The sequence below is a fragment of the Hylobates moloch genome, unplaced genomic scaffold (genome assembly GCF_009828535.3).
Source record: "Hylobates moloch isolate HMO894 unplaced genomic scaffold, HMol_V3 SCAFFOLD_10, whole genome shotgun sequence".
NCBI classification, from domain to species: domain Eukaryota; kingdom Metazoa; phylum Chordata; class Mammalia; order Primates; family Hylobatidae; genus Hylobates; species Hylobates moloch.
In genome coordinates, this window is record NW_026652285.1 from 86,664,303 (window position 1) to 86,677,952 (window position 13,650).

The following is a 13,650-nucleotide window of genomic DNA, read 5'->3' on the forward strand; positions in this document are numbered from 1 at the left end:
CTAAAAATACAAAAAATAAGCCAGGAGTGGTGGTGCATGCCTGTAATCCCAGCTACTTGGGAGGCTGAGGCAGGAGAATCACTTGAACCCAGGAGACGGAGGTTGTGGTGAGCAGAAATTGTGCCACTGCACTCCAGCCTGGGTGACAGAGCAAGACTCCATCTCAAAAAAAAAAAAAAAAAGTATAGATTTATGTTCATGTGAACTTAAAAGCACTTGTGTTAATTACTGTATTTCTAATAAATTACTTTTTAAGCACTTAATTATTTTCCTTTAAGCCAATTAGAGATCTTTGTAAATTTAAAATAATATACATAAAATATGTAGACACAAAAACATAAAAACATATAGATGAAGAAAAACAGAAAAATTTATAGTTTTTACTTTAAAATTCTAATCATAATACAGTAAAACAGAGTAATAAACTTGTCAGCTTATAAAAATACAGTTGGATCCAAATTATATCTCTAACAAAATGGGGCAAGTTAGGGTCATGTTCATATGGCTAAACTTGAAAATTTTTATTTGTCCTGAGATGTAATATTATGAAGGCTGTGAACCAAATTTTGGGCAGTTTCCATAGCACTTCGGTTTTAAAAAGGCTTTTTTTTTTAACCTTCTCCTCCCCTTTTCTCAGTTTCAAATGAGTTGTTTTAGTGAACTCTTGGATGTTTATATTTCATTTAGGGGTTGGAGGAAAAACGAAAACCTCCAAGTAGCCTTTAGTAAGAGATTTATCTTGGCCGGGCACGGTGGCTCACGCCTGTAATCCCAGCACTTTGGGAGACCGAGGCAGGAGGATCACAAGTTCAGGAGATCGAGACCATCCTGTCAATGGTGAAACCCCATTTCTACTAAAAATACAGAAAATTAGCTGGGTGTGGTGGCGGGTGCCTGTAGTCCCAGCTACTCGGGAGGCTGAGGCAGGAGAATGGCGTGGACCCGGGCGGCAGAGCTTGCAGTGAGCCGAGATTGCACCACTGCGCTCCAGCCTGGACTACAGAGCGAGACTCCATCTCAAAAAAAAAAAAAAAAAAAAAAAGATTTATCTAAATACAAGTGAAAAAATTAGCAGATTCAGAATAAACAACAACAAAAGTACATAGAGAGATTAGAAGCCTCTTTATGCATCCAGTGTTTAGACTGCTTAACTCTGTAGTTGAGGTTTTCTGAGAAAAACAAGTTTAGAAAATTCAAATAATCCCCATAATGGCCATAAATTTTCCTTGGTATAGTTTGCCCATCAGTTTAAAAATGTGCATGAGATTGGGCCATCAATTTTGAATATCTTTCTAGCTGGAGTCCCATCCCAGAAAGTCTGGCATGCCTAGAATTTTGAGAATCCTGTCCAATTTTTTATTAATTTTTTGAGAGCAGAAGAAACCCCTATAAGCCCTGCTGGGAATGTCAGGGGCTTGGACCCGTTTTTTTTTTTTTTTTTTTTTGTTTTTTTTTTTTGTTTTTTTTTACAGTGTACCTGGCACAGAATACTTTTTTTATACCTGGCAGATGGCCTTTGTCCGAAGTTGTCCAACCTGTGACCAAGTTTTCCCTAGTCACGTGGAAATTTTCTTGAGACTGGCAGGCACCCCAGTAGTAATCATACCTGTTTGTCTTAACATGGGAGACGTTTTCTTCAAGGACAAGAGTCCCTCATAGATGGTGGCAACTACCCTAGTGGCTTTTATTTTTTATTATTTTGAGACGGAGTTTCACTCATGTTGCCCAGGCTGAAGTGCAATGGCACGATCTCGGCTCACTGCAACCTCCATTTCCTGGGTTCAAGCAATTCTCCTGTCTCAGCCTCCCAAGTAGCTGGGATTATAGGCATGCACCACCACACCCGGCTAATTTCATATTTTTAGTAGAGATGGGGTTTTGCCATGTTGGCCAGGCTGGTCTTGAACTTCTGATCAGGTGATCTGACCGCCTCGGCCTCCCAAAGTGCTGGAATTACAGGCATGAGTCACGCGCCCAGCCCCTAGTGGCTTTTAATTGGCCCACCTGTGCCCACCACTTAAAATGTTTATTTTTTGCCCTCAGAAGATGTTCAGAAATAAGCAGGGAAAAATGAAAGAACCCCAAATCATTTGCAGATACACATAACCAATCCAAAATGAAACCAAAGTAAGACAGCCTCAAAAATTTTAAGCCAGGTGTGCGGACCACAGGAAATATTATATCAGGCACGCAGAAAAAATACAAAAGAGAATTCACCGGAAAAGGCGTGCCTCACAGACAGAACATAAATTCTGTAGAAACCAGACTTTGCTCTGTGATGATGCTATCCTCATAGGACATGCTTGCCAGAAAAGACAAAAGCCTTTTATAGTCCCAAGAAGGATGCAAGGTCATTTATTAAGGAGGTCTTGGCCGGGCGCAGTGGCTCATGCCTATAATCCCAGTACTTTGGGAGGCTGAGGCGGGTGGATCCCTTGAGGTCAGGAGTTCGAGACCAGTCTGACAAACATGGTGAAACCCCATCTCTACTAAAAATACAAAATTAGCCAGGAATGGTGGTGCATGCCTGTAATCCCAGCTACTTGGTCAGCTGAGGCAGAAAAATCACTTGAGCCTGGGAGGTAAAGGTTGCAGTAAGCCGAGATCGTGCCATTGCACTTCAGCCTGGGGAACAGGAGTGAAAGTCCATCTCAAAAAAAAAAAAAAAAAAAAAGGCCTTATTACCAGACCAGACCCCAAATAAAGTCAAAGAGCTTCTACGAAAAACAGGGAGGTTCAGCCTGAGAGAAGACTCACCAGAGGCTGGGCATGGTGGCTCATTCCTGTAATCCCAGCACTTTGGGAGGCTGAGGTGGGTGGATCACTGGAGCCCTGTGGAAACATAGAGAAACCCTGTCTCTACAAAAAATACAAAAGTTAGCCAGGTGTGGCGGCATACACCTGTAGTCCCAGCTACTTGGGAGACTGAAGAGGGAGGATGGCTTGAGCCCAAGAGGCAGCAGTTGCAGTGAGCCAAGATTACATTACTCAAGGTGATCTTGATGTAGGTCTCACTTCTAACTCTAAGTCAGGGGTGTCCAATCTTTTTCTCTTCCCCGGGCCACATTGGAAGAAGAAGAGTTGTCTTGGGCCACACGTAAAATACACTAACACTAACAATAGCTGATAAGCTAAAAAAAAAAAAATTGCAAAAAAATCTTGCAATGTTTTAAGAAAGTTCACGAATTTGTGTTGGGCCACATTCAAAGCTGCATACATGCATGATGAGAACTCTCCCTTCATGGCCTTCCCCAGCCATATGTTTGGGTTTGACACAAGTAACTCCATTTGGATTCTGAAAACTTTCACACTTCTTTTTGTTTTGAGATGGAGTCTTGCTCTGTTGCCCAGGCTGGAATGCAATAGCACGATCTTGGCTCACTGCAACCTCTGCCTCCCAGGTTCAAGTGATTCTCCTGCCTCAGCTTCCCTAGTAGCTGGGATTACAAGCGCCTGCCACCACACCCGGCTAAATTTTGTATTTTTAGTAGAATCGAGGTTTCACTATGCTGGCCAGGCTGGTCAAACTCCCGATCTCAGGCGATCCGCCCGCCTCAGCCTCCCAAAGTGCTGGGATTAGAGGTGTGAGCCACCGCGCCCGACCTAACTTTCACACTTCTTATAGTAAAAGAAGAAAAAAACTCTGCTCACATCATTTTTTACTTCTGACACCAAATGTGTGTGGGGTTTTCCTTCACATTAAACAATTTAATAGCTCTCTGGCCACCAACTGGGTGTCTTACAATACAGTTATGACACTATCCACCTAGAGTCAGACCTTAACCACAGGTTAAGGTCTCAGTCCCAGCAGACTGCCCCCTACTTCAGATATCAGTTGAAAGTAGTGAGTTCCCAAGTTACTCACTCCTCTGTCCGACGTGGCTACAACGTTTCACCAACTTCAACTCGGAAGCTCTCTGAACCTTTTGTTTTTTATTTATTATTATTATTATTATTATTATTATTGAGATGGAGTCTCGCTCTGTCACCCAGGCTGGAGTGCAGTGGCGTGATCTCAGCTCACTGCAAACTCCACCTCCTGGGTTCAAGCGATTCTTTAGCCTCAGCCTCCTGAGTAGCTGGGACTACAGGTGTGCACCACCATGCCCAGCTAATTTTTATATTTTTAGTAGAGATGGGGTTTCACCATATTGGCCAGGCTGGTCTTGAGCTCCTGACCTCATGATCCACCTGGGCCTCCCAAAGTACTGGGATTACAGGCGTGAGCCTCCGTGCCCGGCCTGATGCCATTTCAAACAAGGACCTTTTCATTGATGTTTAGTATGAGAGATTCTTGGGACCTGAGATCTTTTTTTTTTTTAAATCCAGAGTTTGCTGATACAGACTTCACACAACCTATCCCAGAAGTTGTAGATGAAGTAATTCAGGATTGTCTTGTGAACGTGAGACATCTTCCCTGCAAGAATATTGTCCTCTCTGGTGGTTCAACTATGTTCAGGTACTTTGAATATTGCTTATGAGAGATTCGAACTCTAAGATGCCAGGAATTAAGTGAGGAATTGAGTAGCGGTAGATTGAGGCCAAAACCTGTTGATACACAAATCACTACACAACACATGTAGCAATACAGTCTGATTTGGAGGATGAATGCTGGCATCTACTGAGTATGCCATGCTAAAAAGGATTATCAAGAAACTGGACCTAGCATTTCTCATCATAATCCAGTGTTTGGAGTCCTGTCATAAAACGGACCTCATAGTTATTGGGGTTAGAGAGGTGGGGAAGAGATCAGCTTTCTGATTACCTGTTTTTTCTGGATGGCTGGTTTTGAGGTTTTATACCTGGCTGGAGGCCGGGTGCAGTGGCTCAGGCCTGTAATCCCAGCACTTTGGGAGGCTGAGGCAGGTGCATCACCTGAGGTCAGGAGTTTGAGACCAGCCTGGCCAACATGGCGAAACCTCATCTCTACTAAAAATACAAAAATTAGCCGGGCGTGATGGCGCACACCTGTAATCCCAGCTACTCTTGAGGCTGAGGCAGGAGAATTGCTTGAACCTGGGAGACAGAGGTTGCTGTGAGCCAAGGTCATGCCACTGCACTCTAGCCTGGGCAATGAGTGAGACTCCATCTCAAGAAAAAAAAAAAAAAAAACTGGCTGGAAACAGTAAGACTAAACATGATCATACAGGCGTATTTTTGTAAGTGTACTGCCATGCAGATGTAGAAGACAGCGAAAATGATTAAGTGTATTTCTTCAGACAGAATATTTGAATTTTATGTGTAACAAAAAAAAAAAAGTGGGTTTTAGTTCTTTCTGGGCCTTGATATTTTTAAGGAATTGTTTAAGATTTGATTTTTTTTTTTTTTTTTTTTGGTGTGTAGGTAGTTCCATGATGCTTGAATTGCACACACCTCTACATGTGCAATGTAAAATCTTGTTTATATTTCATACTTTTTATACTTTGAGAAAAAGATTAAAAGAAAGCCTGTAATATTTGAAGGGGGGAAGTGACCAAGTAAAGGATAAAGTTTTAAAAATAGACTCATGAGGGCCAGACGCGGTGGCTCATGCCTGTAATCCCAGCACTTTGGGAGGCTGAGGCGGGCAGATCACGAAGTCAAGAGATTGAGACCAGCCTGACCAACATGGTAAAACCTCGTCTCTACTAAAAATATAAAAATTAAGTCGGCATGGTGGTGGGCACCTGTAATCCCAGCTACTCGGGAGGCTGAGGCAGGAGAATTGTTTGAACCTGGGAAACAGAGGTTGCAGCAAGCCAAGATTGCTCCAGTGCACTCCAGCCTGGGTGACAGAGTGAGATTGTCTCAAAAAAAAAAAAAAAAAAAAAAAGAGACAAAATGCATAGGACAATTAAGGATAAGATTTTATTGAGGCTACTGCAATAGGGAGAGCCATCTAGATGTGAAGATCAAAGTATTGTGGCAAAGTAGCTTTGCCTTAGACCTTTCTAGTTAGGAATGGGCAAGTCACAGGTGCATGAGGAACAGTTAGAATGGTTTGCAATCAGGGGAAGTCTCTGCCAGCTGAACAGAAAATGTTTACTTTTGTCTCTAATTTTAGGGGGACAGGCAATTCTAATCTTAATCGCTCATGAAAAAAGGAACATGAAGTTGAAGGGTTTGACCTTGTCACAAATACCTGGAAGTCATCTGTGAATCCTATAGAAGGGAGTCTTATCTAAATTAGTGGAGCCTGGAGCAGTGGCTCACACCTGTAATCCCAGCACTTTGGTAGTTCCAAGGTGGGCGGATCACCTGAGGTCAGGAGTTTGAGACCAGCTTGGCCAGCATGGTGAAGCCACATCTGTACTAAAAATACAAAAATTAGCTGGGCATGGTGGCACACATCTGTAATCCCAGCTATTCGGAAGGCTGAGGCAGGAGAATCGCTTGAACCCAGGAAGCAGAGGTTGCAGCCAGCCGAGATCGCTCCACTGCACTCCAGGCTGGGTGACAAGAGCGAAACTACATCTCAAAAAAAAAAAAAAAAAAAAAAAGAGACCTCCATCTCTACAAAAAATTAAAAAGTTAGCCGGTGTCCCAGCTACTTGGGGGCTGAGGTGGGAGGATTACTTGATCCTGGGAGGTAGAAGCTACAGTGAGCTATGAATGCACCACTGCACTCCAGCCTGGGCAACAAAGCGAGACCTTGTCTCAAAACAAAAACAAAAACAAAAAACAAACATAGAAGAGAAAGAAATAAGTAATTAATTAATTAATGGGAGGAGCCAGTGGTTCTTATAGGTAAGTGATTTCCAGGAGCACAAAAGGATGAGGGGAGTATGAAAAACAAAAGGTTGGGAGATGTCTTAACTATTGCCATTTTCCAGGAGCATAGGGCTTAGGTAAAGTTCAACATTGTTAATCTCATGAAAAAAGTATGAAAATTAAACAAAAAAGGGACACACACACATAGGCTCTGGCTCCCTGCATTGGAGATGCCAGAAAGAGCAATCTCTTAAAAGGCATTCCTGCCGTTCTCCTGCTGCCTTCCCATTGCTTGCTTGATTTATTTACTTTATTTATTTATTTATGATGGCACCTCACTCTGTTGCCCAGTCTGGAGTGTGTGGTGCTATCTTGGCTCACTGCAACCTCCACCCCTCCACCTCTCGGGTTCAAGCAATTCTCCCGCCTTGGCTTCCCGAGCAGCTGGGATTATAGGTGCCTGCCACCATACCCAGCTAATTTTTGTATTTTTAGTAGAGACAGGGTTTCGTCATATTGGCCAGGCTGGTCTCAACTCCTGACTTCAGGGATCTGCCCACCTCAGCCTCCCAAAGTGCTGTGATTACCGGTGTGAGCCACTGCACCTGGCCCCCATCAGCCTCCCAAAGTGCTGTGATTACCGGTGTGAGCCACTGCACCTGGCCCCCATTGCTTTGCGATAAAGGCCAAAGTCCTTAGCAAGGCCTCCAGGCCCCACTGAGCTGGCCCCTGCCTACTTCTCTGGCCTCACCTCAGAGCCTTTTTCCCCCTCTCTCTGTGCACTCGTTTCACTGCTCTTTCTGGAACACACCATTCTCTCTTTTGCCTCAGGGCTTTTGCTCAAGTTGTTCTTTCTGCCTCAAAAGCTCTCCAACCCTCCTAACCTCAAACCCCACCCCAATGTGGACACCTCAAGCTTGGTTAGTTACCTCTTCCTCATTCTTCAGTCTTTATTGTCAGCTGAAGAGTGATGAGGGTCACGAATTTCAAAGGCAGGGTTCTATTTCTCATAAAGGTTGCAGCCTGCAACGTGGGCCATTCTTTTTTTTTTTTTTTCTTTTTGAGACAGAGTTTCACGCTTGTTGCCCAGGCTGGAGTGCAATGGGACAATGGGGCGATCTCAGCTCACTGCAACCTCTGCCTTCCAGGTTCAAGCGATTCTCCTGCCTCAGCCTCCCCAGTAGCTGGGATTACACGCGCCCGCCACCACGCCCCGCTAATATTTGTGTTTTTAGTAGAGACGAGGTTTCACCATGTTGGACAGGCTGGTCTCGAACTCCTAACCTCAGGTGACCCACAAGGTGGCCATTCTGACAGGTTGGGAAGCATAGCCTATGACAGAAGATGGAGAACAGGCACTTCAAGAATGGGAAGTGTAGAGGCCGGGCACAGTGGCTCATGCCTGTAATCCCAGCACTTTGGGAGGCTGAGGCGGGTGGATCATGGGGTCAAGTGACTGAGACCCTCCTGGCCAACATAGTGAAACGCTGTCTCTACTAAAAAATACAAAAATTAGCTGGGCGTGGTGGCGCATGCCTGTAGTCCCAGCTACTCGAGAGGCTGAGGCAGAAGAATCGGTTGAATCTGTGAGGCGGAGGTTGCAGTGAGCAGAGATCACGCCACGGCACTCCAGCCTGGGTGACAGAGCAAGATTCTGTCTTAAGAATTAAACAATAAATTAATTAAAAAAATAAAATTAAAAAGATGCTCCTTCTGGGCCAAATGGTCAGAGTATGGGCTGGAATTTAGCCCAGTCTTGCCTCCTTATGCAGTAAACAGCCTATCCCACCATTTGCAGTGGCCCTGGAGAGTCTCTGGAAGGAGTCCTCTTGTCTAAGGTGACCTTTCATTGACAAGATACACTAGGTCATTTCTTATTTTCTGTGGTGAAGTCCTCAAATGCCAGTGGGACCTCGACCCCTGCTGGTGTCCAGGTTTTGTCACTGTCATGAGAAGGAATTCAAGGACTAGTAGAAAAATAGTGAAAGTACCGAGATTTATTGCAAAGTGCGAAGTACGAAGTATACACTCAAGAAAGGGAGGTGCAGGTGTTCTCAAGACAGCTGTGCCATTGGGTTTGAGGTTTCTATCTTTACTGGTTTCCTTAACCAAGGGGTGGAATATTCATGAAGATTCCTGGAAAAAAGGTGAAGATTTCTCAGAACTGCCCATTTTTTTTTTTTTTTTTTGAGACGGAGTCTTGCTCTGTCGCCCAGGCTGGAGTGTAGTGGCGCAATCTCGTCTCACTGCAAGCTCCGCCTCCCGGGTTCACGCCAGTCTCCTGCCTCAGCCTCCAGAGTAGCTGGGACTACAGGCTCCCACCACCACGCCCAGCTAATGTTTTGTATTTTTAGTAGAGCCCAGGTTTCACCATTTACAGGATGGTCTTGATCTCCTGACCTTGTGATCCGCCCACTTCGGCCTCCCAAAGTGCTGAGATTACAGGCATGAGCCACCACGCCCAGCCTTGTTGCCGCCCATTTTTACACCAAACACGGGCGTTCCTGGGACTGTCCAGGTGCTGGTGGGTGTATGATTTGGTATGTTAATGAGCGTATAATGAGGTCTTAGGAGAAATCTAGGTCAAATTCAGCCCCAGGTTGGGTCCAGTCGATCTTAGCCAGCTTGGCCTATACCCTGATTTTTCAGGGTTTTATCACCCCTAGCTTATGCAGCCATTTCAAAAGTTGCCTTTTATTAGTCATGTGAATCTGCTCCTAGGATTTTCCTTTTTTTTTTTTTTTGAGATGGAGTCTCACTCTGTTGCCCAGGCTAGAGTGCAGTGGCACAATCTCGGCTCACTGCAACCTCTGTTTCCCAGATTCAAGTGATTCTCCTGCCTCACCCCGCTAGTAGCTGGGATTACAGGCACATGCCACCATGCCTGGCTAATTCTTGTATTTTTAGTAGAGACGAGGTTTTGCCATGTTGACCAGGCTGGCCTCGAACTCCTGACCTCAGTTTATCCACCCTCTTTGGCCTCCCAAAGTGCTGGGATTACAGGCATGAACCACCGCGCTCAGCCTGCCTGGAATTTTCTATTCTTCTGCCACTGCCCTGTATTATTCTTGTGTCAACATGGGTTCAGATATCTAAATTCTTGTGAGTAGTGAGCACATTGTAAACTAGTTACATGTGTTAACTGATTTAATCCTCACAATAACATTATTATACTATTATTAACTTCATTTTTTTTTTTTTTTGAGACAGGGTCTCACTTTGTCACCCAGGCTAGAGTACAATGGCATGATCACAGCTTACTGCAGCCTTCAACTCCTAGGCTCAAGCAATCCTTCTGCCTCAGCCTCTAGAGTACCTGGGACCACAGGCATGTGCCACCATGCCTAGCTAATTTTTTGAATTTTTTGTAGAGAAGAGGTCTCACTATGTTGCTCAGGCTGGTCTTAAACTGCTGGGCTCAAGCTATCCACCCACCTTGGCCGGGTAACTTCATTTTTAACATACGAGGAGTTGAAGCCACAGAGTGGTTCCATTTGCTAAATTACGGGGCTGGGGATTTGAACCCAGGCCACCTGGCTTTCTTAGCCAAGGCAGCGAGAGGCTCCACCTACCTTAGTCCTAGCTGAGCTGGGGTGTGTGAAGAACACCCTTGCTGCTTCTCCTTGTTTCCAGCGTGTGTAGGAGCAACTACCTCTCAGAATGGAAACACTCCTTTCTTTGATATGCTAATACATTCCTTGGTCAGGGCAGCAAGGCCTGAGATCCACTGTTTCCTTCAGACGACTGTCTGAATCTACCCTACTGGCTCAAAACTTTCTCTCAGAGGGCAATGGCCTCTCCCTTATTTCCTAGTTATTGTGGGACACCTCCCCAGGGTACCCGAGTTCTGACAACAAACACCCACTCAGATCACTGGAAAATCCAAACCAGTCTAAAAATTTCAGAGGCGGGATTGTCTAATTTTTTCTCTTTACACAATAAACTTTTGAAATGCTACAAGCAAAAAGAATTCTGGAATTTGTAGATATTTAGATGGTTTGAGGGACTGGACTGTTAGAGGAACCCTAATGTGAAGGCTTTTGTTAAGTGGAGGACCAGATTTGTAAATCAAACAATCACCCCCTAGCCAGATAAAAATAACAGCTTCCATTTCCTGGCTCTTACTACAGACTAGAAATTGCAAGGGCTTTACATCTGTCATCATCTCTCTCTAATAACACCTTTATAGAGGTATAATTCACATACTGTACTTTTAAAGTATGCAGTTCAGTGTTTTTTTGGTTTTTTTTTTTTTTTTTTTTTTTTTTGAGACGGAGTTTCGCTCTTGTTGCCCAGGCTGGAGTGCAATGGCGTGATCTCGGCTCACCGCAACCTCCGCCTCCCAGGTTAAAGCCATTCTCCTGCCTCAGCCTCCCGAGTAGCTGGGATTACAGGTATGCACCACCACGCCCGGCTAATTTTGTATTTTTAGTAGAGATGGGGTTTCTCCATGTTGGTCAGGCTGATCTCAAACTCCCGACCTCAGGTGATCCGCCTGACTCAGCCTCCCAAAGTGCTGGGATTACAGGTGTGAGCCACCGTGCCCGGCCGGGGTTTTTTGTTTTTATTTTTGTTTTTTTTTTCTGTATATTCACAAGCGTATGAAGCCGTCACCACTAATTCCAGAACGTTTCCATCACCCGAAAAAGAAACCGCATGCCAGTTAGCAGTCACTCCCCCATTCCTCTCCCCTCAGCCCCTGGTTAACCACTAATCTACTTTCTGTGTCTATTTGCCTATTCTGGATATTTCATATAAATGGAACTATACAATATGTAGTTTTTTGTGCCTGGCTTTTTTCATTTAGCATATTACCAAGTTTCATCCACGTTGTAGCTTTATTTCCTTTTTATAACCAAATACTATTCTGTTGTATGAATATGCTACATTTTGTTTATCTACTCATCAATAGATGGACATTTGGGTTGTTTCCAGTTTTGGGGTACCATCATCTCTTTTAATCTTCATGCCACCTCTAGAAGTATGTATTGCTGTCCTCCACTGATTGACTGAGTGAATTGTGTTTTCTTTCTTACCATCTCTTTTTGTTTATACAGATGGGGCCTCCCTGCGTTGCCCATGCTGGGGTACAGTGGCCATTTACAAGAGCAATCATAGTGCACTGCAGCCTCTAACTCCTGGCCTCAAGGGATTCTTCTGCTTCAGCCTTCTGAGTAGCTGGGTCTACAGGCATGCGCCACCATGCCCAGCTAATTTTTGTATTTCTAGTAGAGATGGGGTTTCACCATGTTGGCCAGGCTGGTCTTGAACTCCTTACCTGGTGATCCACTCGCCTCAGCCTCCCAAAGTGCTGGGATTACAGGTGTGAGCCACCACGCCCAGCCTTTATTTCTTTATTAAAATGTACTTTAGGCCGGGTGCGGTGGCTCATGCTTGTAATCCCAGCACTTTGGGAGGCCGAGGCGGGCGGATCACGAGGTCAGGAGATCGAGACCACGGTGAAACCCCGTCTCTACTAAAAAATACAAAAAATTAGCCGGGCATGGTGGCGGGCACCTGTAGTCCCAGCTACTCGGAGAGGCTGAGGCAGGAGAATGGCGTGAACCCAGGAGGCAGAGCTTGCAGTGAGCCGAGACTGTGCCACTGCACTCCAGCCTGGGCGACAGAGCCAGACTCCGTCTCAAAAAAAAAAAAAAATATATACTTTAACTGGCTGGTCACAGTGGCTCACGCCTGTAATCCCAACACTTTGGAAGGCTGAGGCCGGTGGATCACGAGGTCAGGAGTTCAAGACCAGCCTGGCCAAGATGGGGAAACCCCATCTCTACTAAAACTACAAAAAAAATTAGCCAGGCACGGTGTTAGGCACCTGTAATCCCAGGTACTCAGGAGGCTGAGGCAGGAGAATCACTTGAACCCGGGAAGCGGAGGTTGCAGTGAGCCGAGATCGCGCCACTACACTACAGCCTGGGCTACGGAGTATCTAAAAAAAAAAAAAAAGAAAAAGAAAAAGAAATAAGGTACATTTGCAGAAGTATAATCACTAACTCAGATGTTATCTTATGTGTAAAAGAGGCAAGGATTAGTGTAATTTATCCTTTAAGGAATATAGTAACTCAGGCAGGAGACATGGGGGCCCATGTGCTCTATTCTGTTTTATCTTCAAAACATCTTTCCAGTCCTGTTTCTCACATCAGAAAAGGATAGAAATTCTGTTCTTTCCAACCCCACTGCTACCTCAATCAAATGAAAATGTCCTGAGCCATGAATCCAGCTCCTGGAGTGCAGAATCTTTCTATCAAGAAAAATTCTGGCATTATTTTATGTTCTCAGCACTTGGTGGACTCAAAGAGGTCACCTGGTCCTTTCCTCAGCCCACAAGATTCCGGCAGAAGAGCAGTAGCTCAGAGGTTTTACTCTGCAGCCCTGACTGGATTCAAATACCGTCTGTGTGTTAATAGGGGCATGACTTGGCTCAGAGACTTTGGGACTCTCTGAGCTTCAGTTTGGTCAATATAAAATGGAATTAGTATCAAAGTTAATGTGAGGAGTGAGTGAAGCGATGACAGGGGACTGTCATATTGTAAACTCAAACCGTGGCTTCCTATTTCCCTATTCACGGTGGATGGGGAGATATCTCCGTGCCAAGGTGACCCCCTCCCCAACTCCGCACACGCTGGTCCTTTTTCCCTAATCATCTCCCACCGCCTCCATCCCCCACTATCCTTTCCTGGGTAACTTCTTATTCTTCAGATCTTATTTTATTTTTTAAAAATTTTTATTATTTATTTACTTATTTATTTTTGAGATGGAGTCTGCTCTGTCGCCCAGGCTGGAGTGTAGTGGCTCGATCTCGGCTCGCTGCAACCTCAGCTCCAGGGTTCAGGCGATTCTCCTACCTCAGCCTCCTGAGTAGCTGGGATTACAGGCACGTGCCGCCACGCCCGGATTTTTGTATTTTTAGTAGAGGCCAGGTTTCACCATATTGGTCAGGCTGGT